The sequence below is a fragment of the Lygodium microphyllum genome, chromosome 23 (assembly GCF_053477565.2).
Source record: "Lygodium microphyllum isolate KBCC chromosome 23, Lygodium_microphyllum_v1.1.10, whole genome shotgun sequence".
NCBI classification, from domain to species: Eukaryota; Viridiplantae; Streptophyta; class Polypodiopsida; order Schizaeales; family Lygodiaceae; genus Lygodium; species Lygodium microphyllum.
The window spans coordinates 96,580,625-96,596,790 of NC_141157.1; positions in this window are offsets into that span (position 1 = coordinate 96,580,625).

Sequence of the window (16,166 nt, forward strand, 5' to 3'; positions counted from 1 at the left end):
TTGAGTGAGCTTCCTCTTGTATGTATGGTGTGTGTTTGGCGCAACACCTCAAGTAAGTTCCCCCACCACACAATTCATGACACGCTTTCCTACCTAAATAAGAAACCTTTCAACCACAATTTTAGCTTAAATGTAATTTCATGTTCACAATTTAATGGAGTCTCTTAAAACACTCCAAAGAAGGCAATGCAAACATGTATTTTCAATTTTCAAGTCATTTCATGCATATAAGAACAACTCACTACTACATGCTATATTTCTTGGACAACTTTGGATAGTTTTCTAACTCAAATCAATCTAATTTGAGTGTGTTAGAGGTAGATCACATCAATTATTATTGCTTGGAATGCCCCACAAAAGATACGTAATGGCTCAATTTTTAAAAATAACAAAAAATGGTCAATCAAGGTGATCATCCTTCCAATTAAGGCAATCAATGGAAGGATTTTGGCAATTGGTGTGGGTTCCACCTCTACAACCTTTTAATCCACAATAATGATTGGTATAGTAAGACCCATTTTTAATAGCACTCAAATTGGACAAACAATTTGGAAGCTAGATTCAATTTTGTAAGATGGGTCAAAATATGTCCTAGATCGACTCAACCTAATCAAGAAACTAAGTCTTACACTTGAGGTAGGGTCCACTTTTGGGGTCTATCCAAGAAATTTGAACATGCAAGACATTGTCAAGGGTAGTATAGATTATTGAAAATTATGACTTGGATTTGAACACTCAAGTGGATTTTATACAAATCTTTGTAAAGTGTTGTCTTATGAAATTGTACAAATTAGCCCTAATTGATGGGTTTTCTTCTTGTGGATGAGTCTATTGATTAGGTAGTCACTCTCTAAGTATTCCAGGGTCAACCTAAATGATGTCCACATGTATTAGAAGTGATCTATGGGTCAATTTGGGTGGTTTCAAAACATTTCAAACTTAATCAAGGTGATTAGAGGTCAAGTTTTAGCATGTCTAGAGTTTGCAACTTGCTATATTCAATTAAATATGGGTCTCTAGACCCTTCTTTGTATTGAAATTTGAGTTCACTATGTTGGAGGTTGCTATATGTCAAGTCAAGGTATCTTTCTGCTTCCAAGGTTTGATTAAGGTGATATCGAAGCTCCCAAGATGCAATTGAGGTGATGATTAGGCTATGAATTTAGTAGTTTGGCTCAATGGATCACCATAAATACTATCCAACAAGTTGTGGATACAATTGGTAAGATCAAACAATCCAAGGTTAAGAATTCAACTTTTCAATAAATATTGTATAGCATGCATCAATCTATGGATAACATAAAACCAATGGAGGTTATGCTTTCTCGTTTGTGATGGTTTTGGGTTGATATGGATAAGGGTTTTGAGATGGGAGATATTGTGGAGATGATAAGGCAATAAGCAAGGATACTTTTGCTACTATAATCAAGGCAATAATTGCATAAATTCTGATTTAAAAGGATCAAGGTAGATGCACAACAAAAGAGAAGAAATCAATAGAGATGGGTCTCAATCCTTCTTCTTCTTCTTCATTCTTCATTCTTCTCCGTCTTCCATTCTCCCCATATACAATGAGTATCTCAAAAGAGGATAAATACTTCTTTGACATTTAAGTCACTTTACATACATAGTTTGACTTTATTCCATGCATACATAGGATATAACATATGAGATATTTCTTAACACTCCCCCTCAAGCTCAAATTTAACTTGCAAACATAATGCTCCAAGTGCACTCATATAATACTCAATCTTATCTTTACCTAATGCTTTGGTAAATATGTTAGCTAGTTGGTTATTTGTTGGTCTATCTCTCCATCCATGACTTTCTCTCGAATAAAGTGATAGTGCACTTTGATATGTTTTGTTCTTGCATGATAGACTAGGTTCTTTGCAAGCATAATACTACTGGTGCTATCACAATACATGATAACTCCACCATCTATCTCAATCTTCATGTCACGTAGAAGTGATATTAGCCATGTCTACTCACAAGGTGCCAATACTACTTTATATTTTGCTTACATGCTTGATAATGATACTATAGGGTGTTTCTTGTTGCTCCAACTCACCATGGTTGAATCAAATGAAAAACTACACTTTCTAGTAGATATTTTGTCCATAATACTTCATCCCCATTAGTTTATATCAGTATATCCAAACAAAGTAGACTTGATTCCTTTCTCATAGAACAAGCCATAACTCACTATCTTCTTTACAAATCTCAACACTATTCTTACTATATCCAAGTATGACTTGCATAGCTTTTGCATAAAATGACTTATTACTCCAATTGCATAACTAAATTCTAGTCTTGTTATGGTCAAAGTAGATCAAACTGCCAACCATCTTTCTAAACATAGTAATATCTTCAACATGATGTCCATCATCAACCATTTTCACATTTGATCCAAGAGTATATAAACTGGCTTACATGCAATCATCCCATACTTTTCCAACATCTCCAAAGAATGTTATATTTTCACCAACCAAATTCCATATGGTGTGTATATCACTTCAATCCCAAAAAGTATCTTAGTAGTCCAAGGTTCTTAATGTTAAACACCTTGTCAAGCCATCCTTTACCTTCATAATCTCTTTCTCATGAGTACCTATTATGACGAGATCATTCATAGATGACCACAACCACCATACCCTTATCATAATGTTTAACATAAAGAGAGTAATCAACCATACTTTGTTGGAAACCCATGATGCATGAAGACCTATTGATCCTCTCACACCATACTCTAGGTGCTTGCTTCAACCCATACAATGCCTTCTTTAACTTCCATAAATAATATGAAAACTTGAGTTGAACATGCCCTTTTGGTTGTTCCATGTATACCTCCTATTCCAAAGTACCATTCAAGAAAGCATTTTTAACATCCATTTAATACACATTCCAATCGTAAATAAAAGCCAAAGCAATAACTTTGTTGCAACTGGACTGAATGTTTCCTCATAGTCTAATCCATAAGTCCAAGTATACCCTTTTGCAACCAGCCTTGCTATGTATCTTTCAACTAATCCATTTGACTTAAATTTCACTTTATAGACGTGTTTACAACCAATGGCTTTCTTTCCATAAGTTAGTAGCTCAATAAAATCCCAAGTCTTATTCCTCTCCAAAGCATCAATTTCTTCATCTGTTACACAACCAAATACCTTGAAGTAAGCAACTATAGGTTTTCTCCTATACATTTTTTCCTAGGGTGACATATGATGTGTAAGTGCTATAAGTGTCATGTTTGTGATGTGAATTGTAATATGTACTACTTCAGCCCCAATAGAGCCCCAATATGAGACCAATAAAACTGGCATGTGCAGTTGATTCATTATGGCTCTAATGACTTTTGCAATAATCTGATTCTTTTGGCTACACCATACTATGATGTATACCGATACGTAACCTTCCTTCTGATCCCATGATCTCTCACATAGTCATAAAACTCAATAAATCTGTACTCACCTCCATTATTTCATCTTGGACACTTTACATATAATCCAAACTATTTTTTTACCATTGCTTAAAAATCCAAAAACTTCTCAAATGCTTTAATTTTGTGCTGCAAGATATAAATCCCAGTCATTTTGCTAAAATCATCAATGAAGATGATGTAAAATCTACATTTTCCACTCAACGGCATGTTTTGATATGGATCCCATAGATCAATGTGCACCATTTTCAAAGGACATACATTGGCTTTCCCCCTCTTTGGGAAGGAGTCTAGACTATTTCCCAAATTGACGTACCTCACATACATGCTTATAATTCACATATAAAAAATGTGAAAGATCATGTACTATCTCTCTAGACTACATTTGTGTCAACCTTTTCAAATTTGCATGTCTAATCCATCTATGCCATAGTTCCACATATTTTATATTGTCTGTATCTTGCCTCTACATACATGAAACTCTATACAATGGGAGGGCCATGATCCAATGCAAACAATCTTCATTTATGTTGTCTCTTACAATTAACTTGCCATGTTTATTATTTCTAAACTCCTCAATGAAATAACCAAACTTATTAAAACTAACTTACAAGCTTAATCAGTCATTTGTCTAAGAAAAATAAGATTTTTTATTATTATAGGCACAAATAATACATCTCCAATATTATCTTTAACCCCATCTCTAGTGACCAATGGAACACTACCAATATGGGTGATTTTATGTAGTATATCATTCCCAATGGCTACATGCTCCTCACTATGCATTTCTTGCTTCTTGTCAAACCATTCATCATGATGTGTCATGTGATTAGTGGAACCTAACTAAACCAATCATCATTACTGGGTGGATCAGTCATGTTGCCTAGTATATACTCCATAGTGAACAACTATCCTCTAGGTGATCTATCTCTAGAGACATAATCTACACCTCCATAGTACCTACCTAGTGTCCATATACTGAGTCTTGCCTCTTCCTCTAGCCATAGCATTTTGCTTTTGATAGCAATTCTTTATTACCAAACTATCCATAATAATGACATGCACCATCTCTGTGCAAACTAGACTGTCCTCTACCTCTAGGAAAAGCTCTCTCCTTGCCTCTAGGCATAAAATCTCCACATCCATCAGAACCATGAGCAAAAGTGTCTTCTCAACCATAAGAAGATCCTCTAATTCTCCAAGGACTACCACATCCTCTCTTATGATAGAACACACTTTCATCACTAGTGTTTTCGCCCCACTACTAAATGTATTAAGACCAAACATTATCCAACATTATCCTATCCATAAGCAAGAGAGAAATTAGCTCCTAAGTTAGAGATAGAGCCATCTCTCAATAGAGGTATCCAAGGACTATGCAAGACCAAGTCCAATTAGAGCGATGGGAACCAAGTCATCATCCTCAACTGGTGCATTAATCAAAACTAGATCTTCTATGATCCGCTTAACCTCTATAACATAATCATTAATACTTGAATTTGTATGCCATGCAACATGTCACCTTTGCTTCAATTGTACCTTCCTTGCCTCCATACAAGTGTCATACATCTTTTCTATGCTCTTCCATGCATCCTTACAAGTGCTTGCTTTCTTTATGTGTCGAATCAAGCTTTCCAAAATAAATATGGAAATCCAATGTAGCACCTTTCTGATTTTACATGTCCAATCCTTATAAGTATTTTTTTGTTCTTACATTAGCTCATATAAGGAGCTTATGATATGCATCCTTTCATGTTATGAAGTCCCAAAGGTCTCTTTCCACTGAGAAAGTTTTCGATATGATAAGACCAAACACTGTAGTTATCTTTTGTCCACTTATCCTTTATAACCTGCATAATTTGGGTAGTTTCTAACATTATTGTAGCCACAAAATTAGAATACCATACACCAATATGTATATCAATTGCTCAATTATCAGAATCCAAGGACATTAAAATATTCATTGCAAATACATAACATGAAGTCCCAAGTTTTGCATGTTGTATATTAGTAGAAAAGTTTCCAAAAATCCCAAAATTATACCAGTATCATGCACTTTAGGTGCCCATCTATATAGTGTTCATATAACACCAATATAATTAAAAAATGCTTGCATTTATGGGATCAAAAACCATGTATATATCAGTAATATAACATCTACTTTTTTATTCCAAAATGATGTCCAAATGAAGCTCAACAAATGGTTTCAAATGCATCCACTAAGCATGCATACTGCTCCTTGCAACTCTTGCTTCCATGCATGCATAAAACTTTTAATTGTAGTACCCTATTTTTGGACATCTATAAATTTTGATGTGTAGCTCCAAATTAATAATCAAGTAGTCTAACAACATCTTCAAAATCCAAATTTTAATATATAATGAAAGAATTTGTTTGATTGCCACAAAAAAAGTTATTGTAGTTTTGGTGGACGAGAGAGATATGTCTTGTGAACTATTATCTACAATTCAGCTCTAAAAACCATGTTTAGAAATCTTGTAACCTAAGTCAAATCAGCTCTATAATAATTGTCAAATGCATGGAATCACCATCTCTCTATTTCTAGTACAATAATTGTAAAAATAAAGTCAATATATGAAAGGTATGGCTAAAATCGTGTAGGGGATTCTAACAATCAAAATAATCGCAACTTTACCTCTTTCTCTTATTAAAGCTTGTAGCTTGCTTTTCTATCCAGAGCTTATCACATCAGCGTTCAATGGCTTCAAAATCCTTTCTAAATTGGAAACCATTTTTTCAAATTGAGCCTCAGTAGCTCCTTGAATCCAAGTACCTATTTTACTTGAATCTAGGCTGATTAGTGAAGGATTAGTATCTCTTTTAGTGAATAACAAGTAGTAGATTTGATGTAGACCGCAATTCAATGTGCTTCTAAATTTGATTCTTTGCTCCCGCTTTGATACCAATAGAAGAAAATTTGAGGTAGATATACAATGAAAGGGAGACGAGCAATAGAGTTGGGGCTCAAACCACCACCACCACCACCACCTCTCCTCCTCCTCCTCCTCCTCCTCCTCCTCCTCCTCCTCCTCCTCCTCCTCCTCCTCCTCCTCCTCCTCCTCCTCCTCCTCCTCCTCCTCCTCGTTCTTCTCTCTTCTATTTCTTCCATTCTCCCCACATACAATGAGTATCTCAAAATCCCAAGGAGTCCACCTTATAGAACATGTAAGATACCACACAAGTTCAAAAGAAAGGGTATATTTTATATGTTGACTTGTAGCTTTCTAAAAACTAAACGGTTTTATAAATGTGCTCAATGTAAATTCACATTATGGGTTGTTTTAGTCCAAAATTCTTAGAGGCACAATGGGGGGGCAATGGGGAGGGGGTGCACCCAGGATGTGTTTGTTTGAGAGCCCCAAATAAAAGCCCCATCTCCTTTACCACCACTCTCTCTCTTGGTATACAAAGTGTTGGTTTAATTTCAAATCACTAGCCTATTCACCTAGGATCTCCCTACTTCACAAGGAGCCTATGCCTCTTTCAACATTCACTGCTAGCTATTAGTTTGTACCTTTCTCATTCAAACCAAAAGCATATGGTCTATAAGAAAAAAAATAATGATTTCTCTTTGTAAACTCCTCTCAATAGCAACCCTCAAATAGTAGGCAACTAGCATTGTACCTTCCTTCCACAAAAAGACAAAATAAAAAGCTATGCCTACAAAATCCTACCATATGGTTTTGTTGAAATAGGCCTCACTTTTACCAATGGCTAGGTGCTTTCTCTTCTAATCACCTTATCATCCTCTACATGTTAAGACCACTTGCTTCAACCTATGAGGATACACCCTCCTCTATGATCTCTCCACAAAGATCAAATTGAAAATTGAGACCCAATATCATTTTCCTCATAGCTAGACTTAGGAGGGGTACAATTGCATCTTAAGCCCCCCTCAAGTCTTTGGGTCCTTGCTTTATCCTTTGATCTTATGCATATGTGGAAGATCAAAAGTATGCTTGAAATATGAACTTCATGCTCAACCATAATTTTTAGAAGAATACAATATTTGAAAAGAAAAGCATTCATCAAACACTCTTATGTTAGGCCACCAAATATGGATGCCATGAAAAAATTTAGATAGCTTTGTCGTGCTCGTCATGAGTGTCATGAATGGTACACAATATATAGAAATCATTGATTGAATTTTATCTTAAAGCACTCCTCTCGCCCCTTTAATTGTTTTGCAAAGGGACGAGAGGGAGAATGTGTACATGTGTAATTTTGTGGAAATGTAATATTTCGTGAAAGTGGAGTTAGAGAGAGAGAGAGAGAGAGAGAGAGAGAGCATGAATATATGGTGAGCACGGCATAGAGAAAGGGTTAGCATAGTCCTAATAGGTCTACCTTCCCTCGAGCCAGCAGTGTAGTAGAAAGGATCTGAGGTATCATCATCATCACCATCAATCGGATCATCATTCTCACTAGGAACATTTCCACAAGTCTTGGTAGAGAGTTGATCTTGCAATATGTAGCTCCCCTTTGCATTCAATCAAATCTCAGGAAGGCAAAGGTAGAGTCACTATGGATGCAGTACTTCAAAGATCCCCTGCGGTGGTGGGAGTCAAGACAATTGCAAAAGCAAGGTAGTTTGTCCCAATCTATCTATATTCAACCTTTGCATCTAAGTATGATGTATTCAACCTTTGCAAATCATGAAATCTTGTGAGCTCTCATACTTTGCATCTAATTATGACCCATTCGACCTCTACAAAACATGATATCTTGCGAGCTCTCATCAAAACATGGCTTTTTCTTTCACCCCACTACAATCCCAAGCCAATGCAAGGTCTATAGATTTCAAGCACAAAGTGACATTAAAAACATGGCTTTTTCTTTCACCCCACTACAATCCCAAGCCAATGCAAGGTCTATAGATTTCTATTCAAGGGCACAAGTCTACATGAGGACATTCGCAAATGAGGGCTTCTTGAAAGAAGCCCCTATGTTGCAAGCACTTTAATAACTATGTATGCTAAATGTAGGGCTCTTGCAAAAGCATGATGAGTGCTTGACAAAGGTACTATTCATGATAGATTCTCTTGGACTACACTAATCACAAGATATGCACAAAACAAGCACATTGATGAAGCTCTAAAATGCTTTGATAAGATGTAGCACAAATGTCACTTTCGTGATTCAGTCACCCTTTACATGTGCACTGAAAGCCTGCACTAGCATAGGAGTGCTCATTAAGGGCAAAAAAATGCATGATGAGATTGTTAGATTAATATTGTTGGAGAAATATATTGTACTTGGCTATGCCTTGGTGAAAATGTGTGCCAACAAGTGTAATATTTTGGGAAAAGCATGAGTGTTGGATGAGTTTCCCATATCCAAGTTGTAGTCACTTGGAATCTCGAGTTAGTCACTGTGTACAAAAATGTGTATCACGTGAGTTCAAAGAAGGGGAATATAAAAAAAGATAAGCTTACATATATACATTCACAGAAGGAAATATTTTAAGACATATAATTTTATTCATAGAAGGGGTTTTTCTATTTCATATACATGATTTTTATAGAAGGGTATTGTTAATTTACAAAACTTGCTTGGATCATTTTACAAAAGGGTTTGATGAGCCTCAATAAGTAAACATAGTACTTTTGCTTTTCAAGGTACTAAGTCCACTTTTCCAAGTCATGATCTTACAGAGTCCTTAAGGGGATTCATTATGGGATACATATGGAATCACATTAGTGAAAGGGTGTGGGGTTTCCTCAAATAGTACATAAGTCTATATATTAGGCCCACACCCGCCCATATTAGGGGTTGGCCCCCATTAATTTTCCTCCCCATCTATACAAATAAGGGAGGGGGTTCAAAACTGTATATCGTGCAAGTCACTATATATCATGGGTCAGACACTATGTATGGTTCTTGATTATTATTGAGGTATAGCAACACTAAAGTACGGCAACTATATTCAAGCTTAGGGTCTAAGTCCCTAAAATCTTGCGTAAGATAGAGGTGTGTGACTTGGGTTACTAGAAGAAATCAAGATTTAAGTGGGAACTACCCCAAGGTAACAAGAGTGTTGGCTCAAGGCAAGGGTGTTGGAAATAAACCCAATGCAATAAATCTAATCTTATGCAACGCTTGTGGGAAACAAGGTCTCTTCCTCTCTCTCGCTCCTCGATTCTGACATGCAAGCTTGTACTATCGCTTTTGGCTATGTGGCAATGAAGTTGCCCAAGAAAATGCCAGTCTCTCCATTTTTTGTCCAACTTCATGGACAAAGAGAAGTTCCGCTGATTTCGGGCCTGGAGTCAAAGTCATGGAGCCACACCTGCATAACTTGAACCACGCTGACCATGCCTAGGTCAATTGACCTAGGTGTGGCATGGCTCTAATCTAGCTTGAGGTAAGCATCTTTCTTATCTTTTAAGAGAAGTATACTGAAGCTGATCCCCAGAGCACGAAATGACCGTTGAACCTATGTGGCAAGTGGAGAAAAAAACTTTGAAAAATATACAAATAATTCTAACTACTAGATACACTCTCTCTCCCCAATGGGTATTGTGCATGTGCTACAAATTAATAACATCGCATGTGCTACAGTTAATGCTTTTCTTCTTCTTCTCTTCGTCCTCATCTTCATCTTTGTGAATTATCTCTCTCTCTCTCCCTCTCCCTCTCCCTCTCCCTCTCCCTCTCCCTCTCCCTCTCCCTCTCCCTCTCTCTCTCTCTCTCTCTCTCTCTCTCTCTCTCTCTCTCTCTCTCTCTCTCTCTCTCTCTCTCTCTCTCTCTCTCTCTCTCTCTCTCTCTCTCTCTCTCTCTCTCTCTCTCTCTCTCTCTCTCTCTCTCTCTCTCTCTCTCTCTCTCTCTCTCTCTCTCTCTCTCTCAGAGCAACCAACGCTCTGGAGGCAAACTAAGCTTTTAGCACATGTAGATATAGCTTTCATTTCAACATTCATTGCATATGTGTGGGCAACACACTTGGGTGTTGAAGCAAGGCGAGAAGCAAGCCACATCAGCAGCATGGCTCACGAACGTAGTAGCAACAGGCAAGCTGATATATAGTTGATGGTGTATAGGTTGAGGCCGTCTTGCTATGCAACATTGTCTCTAGCAAGCCATGTCACGACACCGGTGTCATGCTCTTTGTCAGAACCATTCAGGTGTATGATGGTTGATAGGAAGTGCATCCAAAAGCTACACTTGGCAGTTGCTTATGGCTTTAGAACCATAAACTCTAAACACCAAACCATGGATTTAGAACCTTCTATACTTGGTAGTCGCTCATGGCTTTAGAACCATACACTTTGAACACCAAACCATGGCTTTAGATTAATCACATGGTTTAGTGTTTAGAGTTTATAGTTCTAGAGCCATAAGCTACCTTTAGCATAACTCATAAACACTTATTGCTTATGGCTCTAGAACTATAAACTCTAAACAACAAACCATGTGATTAATCTTTTTTGTAGGTTCAAACCAAATAGCATATGGGAAGTCCTCTGCAAGTGACCCCGCCTCTCACCAAGCTACCCCATGTTGTTGCTTGCTAAGCATATGTGAACTATTGAAATGAGCAATTACCTTCTTGCACATCACTTTGGGAACTTCTATTGCATGTTAGGAACTATTGAAATGAGAGGGAAACGAGGTTGGGTGACTAGAGGGCTATGATAGGAGGACATCAATTGAAAGCTAGGGTGGTTTTCTTGAATTATTATATCCATCATGAGGGTTTGAGAGTGTGGGGTGTGGAGATGAGTTCCATCATAGTTGAAAGGTGAGGATATGTGAGCTAAAGGATCTAAATCTAATCAAGGAATTTTGTATGCATCTTGTATTAGAGGCATTGAAAGCACAGTGCACGCACAACTTTTCCAAATTGCATGCACATCTTCTTGTGGAAGAATTGAATGCTTACCTTACATACCATGATATTTTATTGCACATCTTCATTACAACATCACATGCTTGGGACACTAGTCAGGGACACCAGTCTGCCACCTACATAAGTGTGGGAGCTTTCGCTCAACCGCCAAGACCCACGGATCGCTTATTGTTTCAAGCGTTCCAAGCGAGCTCTAATGGCTATCTCTCACCTAGCCGACACGCCGTTGATCCTATGAGTGTAGTGAGCTTACCTTGATGCCGATACAAGTTGCCTCCTCTCTCACACACACCGGTAGCTCCACGATCCTAGATGCGAGCTCAAGCATCCCCAAGCCCCCTCCACCTCCAAGCTCCATCCTCCATAGCCGTGTGCTCAAGGGAAGAGAAGAGAAGAGAAGAGAAGAAGAGAAGAGGAGATGGCGAAGAGCTTCACCCTCTTGGTCCCTCACTCTCACACTCTCACTCCCTCACACTCTCACACTCCCTCTCTCAAGAGCACACACAAGCAAGAAGATGAGGAGGAGAGAAGAAGAAGAAGACTCTTGTTGCCACACACCAAAAGAATGAGCTCTCATTCACTTTTTGAACTTTATGTATACAAACCCTAAAATCCCATGGGCACCCATCCCTTTTTTACATCACTGGCCCTTGTGGCAAGGTCTTTTTTTCCATGTCCCTCTTCTAGCCTTATGCCTCTAGCCTACACCCGTCTAGTATTTTACAATTGGCACAGGAGGGAGCCTGGTGCTCTTTTACAAGAGTTTTTCGAGTTTTTTGAGGCGCCCTTCATTTAAAATCGCGCTTTTTGCCCTGGCTTGGTTTTGGAGGTCGCCTGCATGTCTTTGCTCTTTTTTCATGTTTTTTTTTCTTCTTTATTCCTTTTTTCGCCATCTCGACCTGGGGCCATCTCAATTTGGGGTTAACATTACCCCCCTCTAAGATGGGTGCAAGTCCCATGGCACTTCTGTGTTGTTGTAGGTTGGCAGGCAATTGGCCAAGTGGTGCAATGGTGAGGGCCACTGGGAGACTTAGGTGCTTGTAGGAGTTGTGACATTGTTTGTTGGAGGAGCCAAACGGGCATTGCATGGTTGACGAGGCCTCCGAAGGCAGTGGGTTGTTGCTTTCTGATATGTGGAAGGAGAAGGTGCGGTGTTGTTCCTAAGGGGAGTGCTTACCTCAGTGTGTGAGTGCATTGTGTTCATGCTAGTGGAATGGGGAGGTGGGTCTAACCGCAGGCGAGCCTGGGTGATGTCCCACACTTGAGGACCCCATTTGTGCCAAGGGGGTGTGGTGCAAGTGACTTAGGGTGACAGGTCTAACCATAGGTGAGGGTTATCTCCCTAGGTATGTCCTGCCCTTGATGTGCCCTAAGCGTGAAGTGGGGGAGCAAACGGGCTAGGGGGTTACCGAAGCCACTGGACACGCCTAACTTAAGAATCCCTAGGTGCAGTGATCGTGCTTTATGTGGTGGTAAGTGCTTCTACAAGTGGGTGATGTTGACCAGTCAGTTTTTTTTTTTTGGATAGTGGAATGAATGACAGCCAGATCTAATCCTCTTCATCTGAATGAGGGGGGGAAGGAGGGTGGATGGATTTGCGCAAAAATTGGTGGCTCTGCATGTACCCTTTCAAGTTCATGCGAGCGTGGAGAGAGGTGGTGGAGAGGAAGGGGTGATTACACCTAGTAAATTGGATGTCACTCATGTCCTCTAGGAGAGCTAGGCAAAAGGAGGGAAGTAGGCTAGCTCTCATAATTAAGCATGCAATAGCACAGCTATCAATAGCGTTAGGGTCAAACAAGAGGGGAGGTAGGCCACGCTCTTGTGGAGTCGGGTCCTACTTAAGTAATAGCTTAAGTAATCTAAGGTAGTTACATGTAGTTACAAAAGCCGGGTCGGGACATGAGGAGAAATCTGCAAGGAAGCACATCATAGAGTCGTCTAGGCTTTCTAGGTTAAAGAGGAGGGCATGTTTGAAGGATACTACATTGGAGTTATAGATAATGGGAAAGTCGTAACACCCGTGGAGGGTGGCATCAAAATCCATGCCTACCCTTCGAGGGTATGCCATGTATGTGGGGTTGTTCCTCTTGAAGAGCAATGTGTTACAAAACGCCATCCAGGCGAGCATACTAATGTTGCATACTCACCTCCTCCATAGGGGTTGGCTTTTATAGCCCGGTACCGTGTGTGGAACTTCAAAACCTTTGTTTTGCCAGTAGTCGGCCTCTTCAGTTCCCCAAGAGGTGGGGGTCTTCTCTCTCTCTTCCAGCCACTTTTTCCCTAGTCGACCACCAATCACAATCACCTCCTCCATCACCTTTAGCGGCAAGACCCTCCACAGGCTGTTGGGCAGGAGGAAGCTAAAGGTGAATGATCCTTTTCTTTTTCTAGTCCCTCCCAAACCACTATCTCTGCGTGGAATCCAGATGGGATGTCATCAGGGCAAGGTGGGAGGGGTACGGATGGCTACACTACTGACTTGGCCCTTAACTACTTCCTAGCTTCTTCGACTAGCTTCTTGCGTCTCTCTTTAAGTGTGGCTTGTCTCTCCACAGATGGGTCCTCCTATTGTTGCTCTTGAGACTGCGGCGAGGGGGGTTGTGGGATCACATCCTCTCTAAATCTGCCCATGTCAATCTGCCCATGTCAAATTCAAGTTCTACTTCCTCCCCTTGCCGGTCTCCCTGTGGTGCTCTCTCTTCAAATCCTATGGCATCCACTTCCTGGGGGGTTAGGCCGGCCAGCAGTAGGTATTTCCTTTGCTCTTCCAGGCCTAGTCTAACCTCCGCAAGTTGGGGTGGCATTTGCAATCGTGCATGCAGGGCTCTGCACGTAATGTTAAGCTTCTTTTGTGCCACCTCCAACGATTCTCCCTCCTCTAGGTGGGTGTGTCCATGATTGTGTTGAGGAAGGCCTTCTGTTGGGCACCGAAGGCCACCTGGGCGGCTTCTGCCTTGCTCTCTGCGAAGATCTTCTCTTTTTCCACCAGAGCGAGGCGTCGTGCCAATGTCTTCACCCTTCTTTCATTCTGTGTAGCCCACTCCTCTGCCCTCTTGTTCATCTCTTCTAGGCTCTCTCCTTGCCTTAGGACCAAGGTCGTGAGCCTTTGTTCTTGGTCTTCCCATTCTCTGACCAGTTTTTCATGCTCTTTTTTTTTGGAGTTCAGCTAATCGGTCAGGGACTCAATCTTGTTCTGTTGCTGCTCCATGTTCTGTTTTCTTTTCTTGTCCCTGGCATTGAGCTCAGCCATAAGCACTTCGACTCTGGCGGTTTTTGCAATGAGCTTCTCATATTGCATGATCAGGAGCTTGTATTCTCTCTACATTTTCACAAGTTCCTGTGTTTCATTGTCTAGTAGCTGCCTCCAATGCTCTTCCATGTCATCCCTAGCCTTCACTTCTTACTTGAGATCCGAGATCTCCCTTTGCTGCATGGCTATCATTCTAGTTTAGTCGAGTTGGAAGGCAACTACTGACTCCTTTTCAGCCGCCAACTTAGCTACATCTATCTTTCGTTCCTCCTTAGCTTTCTCCAATTGGGAGAGTAGCTTGGCGATGTACTCATCGTAGTTAGCTGATGGCGTCATCGTTGTGTGGGTCAGTGATGTCGAGGCTTCCACCTTCTGCCGTTTGGGGTCTTGTCTTGATTCTGCATCAGTGGCTAGCCTCTTTTGCCCTGTGGCCGTAGTTTCAGTGCTTTGTCCTTGGCCCATTTCCTTGTTGATAAAGTACTGCATCCATGCCACGAAATTTGAAACATCGGCACTGGTTGGGATGCTGGGGGTGATGGTGATTGGTTCGGTGGGAGGCATCATGAGGGGAGGAATCAGGTGAATTGGGGCTTTTCCCTTGCCCTCAATGATAGCGGGTGGCACAATTTTCGGTGCCTGTGTGCTAGAACCCGGCTCTCCTTCTCTTTGCGGGCTCAGATTCCCCAACTCATCTACCCTGCTTTGTTGTTCGATAGACCGGCGTGTAGCCTCAGCCATGTCTTCTTCCTCCTTTCTTCTTAGCTCCTTGTCTTCCTCTGTGTCTTTTCTTTGCCTTTCCGCTTCTGTTTTTCGGCATTCTTCCTCCTTTTTGTCTTTTTCTTCCTTTTCCTTCTTTTTTCTCTCCTCAGCCTCCTATTTTGATGCCTTCTTTGCCTTCCTGACTTGCTCTGTTGTTTCTTCTTCTTCCTGCTTCCTCTTCCTTTCTCTCTCCTCGGCCTCCCTGAGGGATTGTCTTTTCACTTTCTCCAAGTCTTCCTTCTCCTTCCTACAGCCTTCATCCTATTTCTTTTTCTTTTGCACTGCCTTCTTCTTGGTCTCCTTGACCTGCTTTTTGCTTTTCTATTCTTCCCCTTCTTCCTCGGTCTCAGTCCTATCACTGGACCTCTCCTGGTGTTGATGAGGGGGCGACCTGTTAGGTGTTTCCCCCTCCCCCTCTTCTGCCTCCTGTGTCTCTTTCACGGCCTCCTGGATGAGCGCCGTTAAGATGCTCCCGTAGGCGATGAATGAGGCTTTGGAGGAGGCCTTCTTTCTTTCTACGGCCTTAGACGTTGGGGATTCTCCTCCTGCGGGCATGCTTCCTAAGGCTAGCGCTCTAGCTGCCTGGTCAATGGTTTTGCGCACGTAGCCATTCCAGTCGACTTCATGCAAGGTATGGGCTGCCACATTCTCCAGTATCGGCACACTGATTTGGTGCATCAACGTGTTGTAGCATTGGCTGGAAAAGAGTGCATGTATGAGTTTCGCCTGTAGCCTCGTCTCTACATCGGGGATGTCTTGGATGCTGATGCCGTCGTTTGTCAGCACATCCTCCTTTCTCATCCCCAGCATGGCATACACATCCCTCTTCTGCTTCTTTTCCACTTTTG